Genomic DNA, 8,430 nt, shown 5'->3' on the forward strand with positions numbered 1-8,430 from the left:
AAATATGTATTTTATACAGCAAACTACATAAGGATGATACAAGAGATAAAAAATGACAAACCAACTTCACTCATGAATGTAGAAGCAAAACTCTGCAAAAAAGTATAAAAATGTAATCCAGCAATGCACAGAAGATAACATATTACAATTAAATACATTATTTAAACAAATTGAGTTTAGTCTCAGAACACAGGATGGTCTAACTTTAGAAAATCAAATGAATACAATTCGCTAAATTACAGGTTAATAGAGAACAAACACATGCTAATATGAAGGGTTGCAGATAAATTATTCTATACAACTTATTTTTTATCCACGTTAAAACTAGCAAACAAAAACTCTTAGGCAACTATGCAAATTAAAGCAAAGGAAGGATAAACACATAATTTAGCTGGATGATTTGCCTGAGGAGGCAGGCTATACAGATTGGTGTGGGGCATACATAGGAAGCCTCTGTGACACTGGCATTTACTTACCACACAAGGCTTTTCATGTTCTGGCCCCTCATCATCCCTCTAGTGTCACATCCATCCAAACCTTTAAGCCCATTCTTTATTTCCATCTTTATGGATCTTCCAAAACCACACATAATGGCACTTCACACTTCCATGCCTTGGTACACGTTGCTTTCTCTTGGCCAGAAATGCTCTTCCTCCCTTCTCCATTTAGCCAACTCCTACTCATCCTTCAAATTCTGGAACTTCATTGTACACCTTTTCTCCATATTGATTTAGAAACCTTCCCTTCTTCTGCAACATCCCATGCTTTCTTACGTCATGGCACTAATTGCACTACACCAAAACCTTCAGTTAGGTCTCCTCCTCTAATAGTCTTTCGTAATAGTAATGTGTTACTAATTGAGCATTCCAAGGAATTTACTTACATTATTTCTAATCACCAATAAAACTGCCAAAAGTACCTATCTTCAGCTACAATTTTAAGCTGAGGAAACTGAGGCTTAGAAAGTGAAGCAATAAGTCCATGGCCCTATAATTATAATGGCAGCATTACACTCGCATCTGGTTTTATAATGTCTTATTGACTCTGTCTCTCCACCACCAGGCACAGTGCCTGAGAGTTTCCTGGTTAGATGGATGTGGATGGATGCATGGTCTGGGTTGAAATAAATCCTAGTTTAGAAGACAAAAAAAGAGCCAAATTTGAAGTCAGATTAAGAAGACTTGTGCTCGAGTTCTGCCTCTACCTCTAGCTGCTAGGATAGGAGAGTTTCCAAACAGCTGAGCACGTTCAGATGTGATTAGTATGGCAAGTGGGCTTTCTGGGTTGGGGATGAATTTGGCACTACAGTCTGCGGATCAACAGAGAGGATGGAAAGAGAGCCTGAACTCAGAGGCAAGGCGCCTATTGGTACAAGTTTTCTTTGCGGAAGAGCTGTGTTGTGATGCAATATTTATCTTAGATCCTTAGATGATAAGGTGATGATTTGCTATCTCTGTGTGCAGCTGTTACTAGAGAGATTGATGTGGGACTTGGTCTCAGTGCCGATTGCATACACATTGCCTGCCCTTTGGTTTGTGTCCAAGGCTGCTGTTTTCTGAAAATAGTACCTGATTCTGCCTCTGACTCAGTCCCTTTCTCCTCATATTCTCTCTGGTACATTAGTTCTAAGAAAATCAACTCATCTCTGATTGTTTGCTACATGCCTTTTTTTGTGTGTGAAATTTGTGAGTTATTACCAAGATATTTAAACTTTCTTTTATTAATTCCTGGAAGTGGTGTCATGTGAGTCAGTGGAAAGATAAACACTTTCTCGTTGCTTCTCTAATGATTTACAGAGTCCTAGGGCATCGTTTACTCTGAATCTTTAAATAATGTAACAGAATTCATCAAAACCATCTCCTTGGAATCCATTCCATTTTTGGGGTGGGCTTCTGCCTCTGGATTAGCTTTCTTTTTTTGAGATGGAATTTCACTCTTGTTGCCCAGGCTGGAATGCAATGGTGCGATTTTGGCTCACTGCAACCTCCGCCCCCCCGGGTTCAAACGATTCTCCTGCTTCCCAGGTAGCTGAGATTACAAGGGCCTGCCACTGCATCCAGCTAATTTTTTGTATTTTCTGTACAGATGGGGTTTCACCATGTTGGCCAGGCTGGTCTCAAACTCCAGACCTCAGGTGATCCACCCGCCTTGGCCTCCCAAAGTGCTGGGATTACAGGCGTGAACCACTGCCCCCGGCCTGGATTAGCCTTCTTAACTTGCGTTGACTTGCTGACCCCCTCTTTGCTCCCTCTCCAGGCGCTCCTCTCCTTTAATATCTCCCTTTTAAGTGACTGTTTAATGGGGCTTTTCTGCAGCCCACATAACTGGAAGTGGTGATGCTGCACATTCTGAGCACCTGCTAAGCCTCCCTCTAAATTCTAGACAGTTGATGTGAAGTCTCCATTCAGTACCTTGAGTAGGATTCTGCACTCCTCACCCCTAGATTGTGAGGATTCAACATGAATGATCACTTTTTTAACCCTTTTTGTATTTTTATTGACCGGTTAGACTCTGGGCATTTAATTCCCTGTGATGCAGACTCTCTCAGTTGTACATACTTAAGTCTGTCCATAGCTCACTGAATTACTGACTCAGTCAATATAGTTGTGGTTGGCTTAACCATGGAACCTATTCTGTTTGCTATCGCTAACTATCTTTTCTCCCTAACAAGGAAACCAAGAAGTTGGGGGCAGGCAAGTATCTGGTACATTCAGTGACTAACTTTCTTCTCTTTCCTTTTTTAATTTAGTATTTTATTATGAAAGTAATACATGCTCATCATCAGTAAATGGTTCAGAATTGGGGGATTTCCCAATCCCATCTCCTGCTAACAGTGTGGTAAGTATTCTTCTAGTTGTTCTCTAGTCATTTACTAAAAAAAAAAATAAGATGAAATAAAATAAGGTAACATAAAAATCACACAAAACACTATATACACAAATAGAATACTACCAAAAACACTATTATGTAATTTGACCTTTTTCATTTAATAATTATTGTCATCATTTTCTCTATCAGTATATTTGTCCATTATTCTTTTTTTTTCCAGATGTTTCTTTCTAATGAATTGGCCATTACATTTCCAAAGTTGTAAGATGGCCAACAGACCATAAAAAGACAATTATTTAGTCTCCTGTTTGAAACCAACAGCTTCAGCAAACTGCTGGCCTTGAATCAGGACCAACCATTCTTTTTAATACATATGGAATACTTTTACTAGAACATTCTGGCTTCAAGGTATAGCCACCCAACTCATATACTACTTTAAGCAAAAAAAGATAATTTATTGCTTCACAAGAGTAGGAGGAAGAGATGTGGGGTTGGCCTTGGAAGGTATCAGTCCAGGGACCCAGTGGTGTCATGGGGATGCCCGTTCTTTCCATTTCCAGATCTGTACTAATGATTTGTTTGGTTTCCTTCTTTTCTACAGCAAAGCATACTTATTTCATGCAATAGGGACAGAGGGTCACTCCTGCTGATATCTTCTTTTGCATCATCTCACATCTACCTACCTACTGATTGGATGATCCTGGGCTAATTACCTCACTCCTCTAAACTGCAGCTGTCATGTAAGCAGGTATTCTTGGGCTGTCTCTCCTCAGCTCTTTCTTTTGCTCCAGCCAGAGTCATACCAGGTGTGGAAACTGGAAGTTTAGAAATAAAAGTTTCCCACTGCTCTGATGCAGGTCCTCCTCCTGGGTGAGGAAAACAACCACATCCTTGAACCTAGGGCAGCCCCTTGGTGACCATCTCCTCTTGCCTGTGCCTGGTCTTGGGATATTGGTGCTGGACCTTCATTTTATTGGGTGCACCTTTGACGGTAGACGAAGAGCTAACCAAACTATAAATCCCTGATTGGGTGTCTCACTCAATAATGAACAGCTCAGGAATCCTTCTACCTTGTTTCTGGGGCCAAGGCTACTCTTCTTACAGGATTTTCCAGAGTTATGTTTCATTCTTATAAAATTATGCTTCAGAAGCCATAATACATGGGTGCCCACTGGTGAGGATTTCTTAAGATAAAGATCCTAGGCTCTACCCCTTGAGAATGAATCAGTAGGTCTGGGATAAGGCCCAGAATTTATATTTTAAAAAAGTAACACACCAACTTCCAGTTCCAGTCTGGCATGTAAGAAGCTTGAAAGTTGTCAGTCAGCCCTAACAACAAGTAAAAAGCTGAATAAGCCAGGTGCGGTGGCTCTCATCTGTAATCCCAGCACTTTGGGAGGTTGAGGCGGTTCCAATCACCTGGGACCAGGAGTTCAAGACAAGCCTAGGAAACATGGTGAAACCCCATCTCTACAAAAAAATACAAAATTTAGCCTGGTATGGTGGTGCACACCTGTGGTCGCAGCAACTTGGGAGGCTGAAGTGGAAGGATCGCTTGAGCCCAGGAGTTGGAAGTTACATTGAGCCATGATAGTGCCACTGCACTCCAGCCTGGGTGAGAGGGTAAGACTCTGCAATAACTCTTTTTAGATCTCTAAGAGAGGTTAGATTACAGGACAAACTGCTGTCCCCCAAATTGGAGAGACCAACAGGGGAATACAGAGAATCACAACTCTGTGAGCAGGAAACCATGAGTAGTAACCTCTGCAGCAACCGGTGTCCATGTAGGAAAACCTTAACTGTAATTGATGAATTGCTGGGGGCTGAGTGTGGGCAAGTCAAAAACTCCAGGGGGACCCAGTCATTAGGAGACCCCCACATTTTTGTGTTTTACCTTTAGAAGCTCTACCACACCCCCACAGTGAATATTGGAGAAAAATCCCGTCATGCTTCTGCCAGGGGAAGGGGAAAAGAACTATTTAAAAATACACCAGAACACTCTGTTCTTCTGAACGTGGTCTGCTCTTAGGAGGAACTGCTTAGCCACAGCCTAATGTTCAGGGGTTTTACCAACTCCTAACTGACCTGGAAGAAGGGAAACACCCAATTCTAAGTAAACTAGGAATAGAGGGAAATTTCCTCAACTTGATAAAGAATACCTGAAAAAAAACAAAAAAACAAAAAAAAACAAACACCCTACAGTTAACATCATACTTAATGATGAGAAACTTGAAGCTTTCCCATGAGATCAGGAGCAAGGCAAAATGTTTCCTCTCTCCACTGCTTCTGAACAGCAGATGAAAAATTCTAGATAATACAGCAAGAAAGAAAAAAGAAATAAAAGATACAGATTGGGAGGGAAATAATAAAACTGTCTTTGTTTGCAGATGACATGATTGTCTATGAAGAAAATCTGAAAAAATTGGCAGAAAAGTCTCCTGGAACTAATAAGTAATTATGGGAAGGTTGAGGAATACTAGGTTAATATACAAAAGTCAGTTGTTTTCCAGTATACCAGTGTCTTAGTCTGTTTTATGCTTCTACAACAGAATACCCAAGACTAGGTAATTTATAAAGAACAGAAATTTATTTCTTACAGTTCTGGAGGCTGAGAAGTCCAAGGTTGAGGGGCTTACATCTGGTGAGGTCCTTCCTGTTGTGTCATCCCATGGTTGAAGGCAGAAGGGCAAGAGAGCATGTATATAGAAGGAAAAGGAAGGGGAGGGCAGGGGGGAGGGAAAGAGGAGGGAGGGGGAGGGAAAGGGAGGGGAGAGGAGGCAAATTCATCCTTTTATTAGGAACCCTCTCCCACAATAAGCATGAATACATTCATTAGAACAGAGCCCTTCATGTCCTAATCACCTCTTATAGGTCCCACCTCTCAGCACTGTTGCATTGGGGATTAAATTTCTCTTCATGATATATTCAATCCATGGCAACCAGCAATGAACAAATGAAATTTGAAATAAAAAAAAACAGTATTTCCCCAAAATAAAATAGGTATAAATCTACCAAAATATATACAAGATCCATGTGAGAAACACTGAAAAACTTTAATGAAAGGTATCAAAGAGGAACTAAACAAATGGAAAAATACTACATGTTCGTGGATGGGAAGATTCAATATTGTCAAGATGTCAGCTCTTGCCAACTTGATCCATAGATTCAATGTAATCAAAATTAAAATCCCAGCGAGCCATTTTGTGGAAATTAACAGGTTGATTCTAAAGTTCATCTGCAGAGACAAAAGACCCAGAAGTGCCAACACAACACTGAAGAAGAATAAAGTTGGAGGAATGACACTATCTGACTTCAATAATTCATATAAAGCTACAGTCATCTAGACAGTGTGGTATTGGTAAAAGAATAGACAAATAGATCAGTGGAACAGAATAGAGAGCTCAGAGATAAACCCTGCAGATAGTGTATGTCAAAGGAGCAAAGGCAATACAATGGAAAAAAGAGTCTTCAACAAATGATCCCAGAACAACTGGACATCACATACACACAAAAAATGAGTAAGACACAACCCTTACTTTCTTCACAGAAATTAACTCAAAATGGATTGCAGACCTAAATGTAAAAGTAAAACTGTAACACTCCTAGAATGTAATAACACAGGAGAAAATCTAGATGAGTATGGGTATAGTGATGACTCTTTAGATACAACACCAAAGACATAATCCATGAAAGAAATAACTGATAAACCAGACTTCACTAAAATTAAAAAACTTCTGCTTTACAAAAGACAGTGTAAGGATAATGAGAAGATAATCCAAAGACTGGGAGAAAATATTTGCAAAAGACACTTCTGATAATGGACTGTTTTCCAAAATACAAAAAAAAAAAAAAAACCTCTTAAAACTCAGCAATAAGAAAACAAACAACCCAATTAAAAAAATGGGCCAAAGACCTTAACAGACACCTTACTAAAGAAGATATGCACATGGCAAATAAGCATGTGAAGAGATGTTCCATATCATATGTCATCAGGGAAATGCAAATTAAAGCAACAATGAAGTACCACTACATACATATTAGACTGGTCCAAATCTGGAACACTGACAACACCAAATTGTGGTAAGGATGTGGAGCAACAGCAACTCTCATTCATTGCTGGTGGGAATGCAAATTATACAGCCACTTTGGAAGGTAGTTTGGTAGTTTCTTACAAAATAAACATTCTCTTACTATATAATCCAGCAATCATGCTCTTTTGGTATTATGTCCACACGTAAACATGCATGTGGATGTTTATGGCAGCTTTATTCAAAACTGCCAACACTTGGAAGCAACTGAGATGTCCTTCGGTAGGTGAATAGATAAATAAACTGTGGTACATCCAGACAAGGAAATATTATTCAGCACTAAAAAGAAATGAGCTATCACATCATGAAAAGACATGGAGGAAACTTACATGTATATTATTAAGCGAAAGAAGCCAGTCTGAAAAGGCTACATACTGTAGGGTTCCAAGTATCTGAGATCCCGAAAAAGGTAGAACTACTGAGACAGTAAAATGATCAGTGGTTGCCAGGGCTTAAGAGGAAAAGAGAGATGAATAGGTGGAGCACAGAGGATTTTTAGAGCAGTAAAACTATTCTATATGATACTATAATGGTGGATACAGGTCATTATGAATTTGTTCAGACTCAAAGAATGTACAACACAGAGTGAACCCTAATGCAAACTATAGTCTTTGGGTGATAATACTGTGTCAATATAGTTTCATCAATTGTAAGAAATGTACCACTGTGGTGAAGATGTTAAAATTGGGGGATGTTGAAGATGCCTGTGTCAGCACTGGGAATATATGAGGAATCTCTACCTTCTGCTCAGTTTTGTTGCAAACCTAAAACTGCTCTAAAAAGATAAAATCTACTTTTTTTAAAAAAGCAGCACACCTGATTTTATAACTAACCAGGTTGGGAAGGGCAAACATATAAATCTTCTGGATAGTCTTCTTTGTTTAACTTCACCTTTCTAAAGAGCAGCAGCTGGGTAGGTGTTGGCTGCTTTTCCTGCTATGTAAATGGCAGGCCCGGGCCAGGAATGCTCAACAGACAGGTGTGTCCCAGCCTCTCCCCTACTTTTACCCGAGTCAGTTATTTTTATTCCTAGGCTAGGTCTAAGGTGGAAAGCTTTCCCTAAGTAGGGGGTTGTGCTGGTCTTAAGGCTTATCCAACTTGGACATAGCCTCTTTAAGGAAAAACAAAATCATTGTATGAATATAAAATTAAGTACAAAGGCCCTCAGAAGAGGTCTGTAAAAATGAGGAATTCTAAAGCTTAAGCTTCATTACTTTCACAGCAGATTTACCTCTGTACAACTTTCTCATTTTGGAGAAAATCAAAAGACTCTGTTTTACAAATTGTCTACGTTTTCAATATATATTAGTTAAATTGAATTTTTGAAATAAAAAGAGGTAAAAACTCCCATAGAAATGGATCATTTTGGCTGAGAATTGCACAAACTCTGGGCACAAACATGTTATTCACCCTTTCTTGAGAGACTTAGCCATACTTTAGCATGGCTTTTAGCAGCCTGAGCCTTGTCTCTGGGAAGACTCAAACACCTTTTGAGTTCCTGTCTGGAAGAGTT

The 8,430-nt window shown here is 39.5% G+C and overlaps 1 non-coding gene across 1 annotated transcript; it reads right to left on the reverse strand.

Annotated features, from left to right (window-relative positions):
• Positions 1-3,047: 3,047 nt before the first annotated feature.
• Positions 3,048-3,184, reverse strand: LOC115837784. Its single transcript, XR_004032836.1, has one exon. It is a non-coding gene; the product is annotated as a small nucleolar RNA SNORA2/SNORA34 family (small nucleolar RNA).
• Positions 3,185-8,430: the final 5,246 nt, after the last annotated feature.

Source organism: Nomascus leucogenys, chromosome 12 (assembly GCF_006542625.1).
Source record: "Nomascus leucogenys isolate Asia chromosome 12, Asia_NLE_v1, whole genome shotgun sequence".
Classification (NCBI taxonomy): domain Eukaryota; kingdom Metazoa; phylum Chordata; class Mammalia; order Primates; family Hylobatidae; genus Nomascus; species Nomascus leucogenys.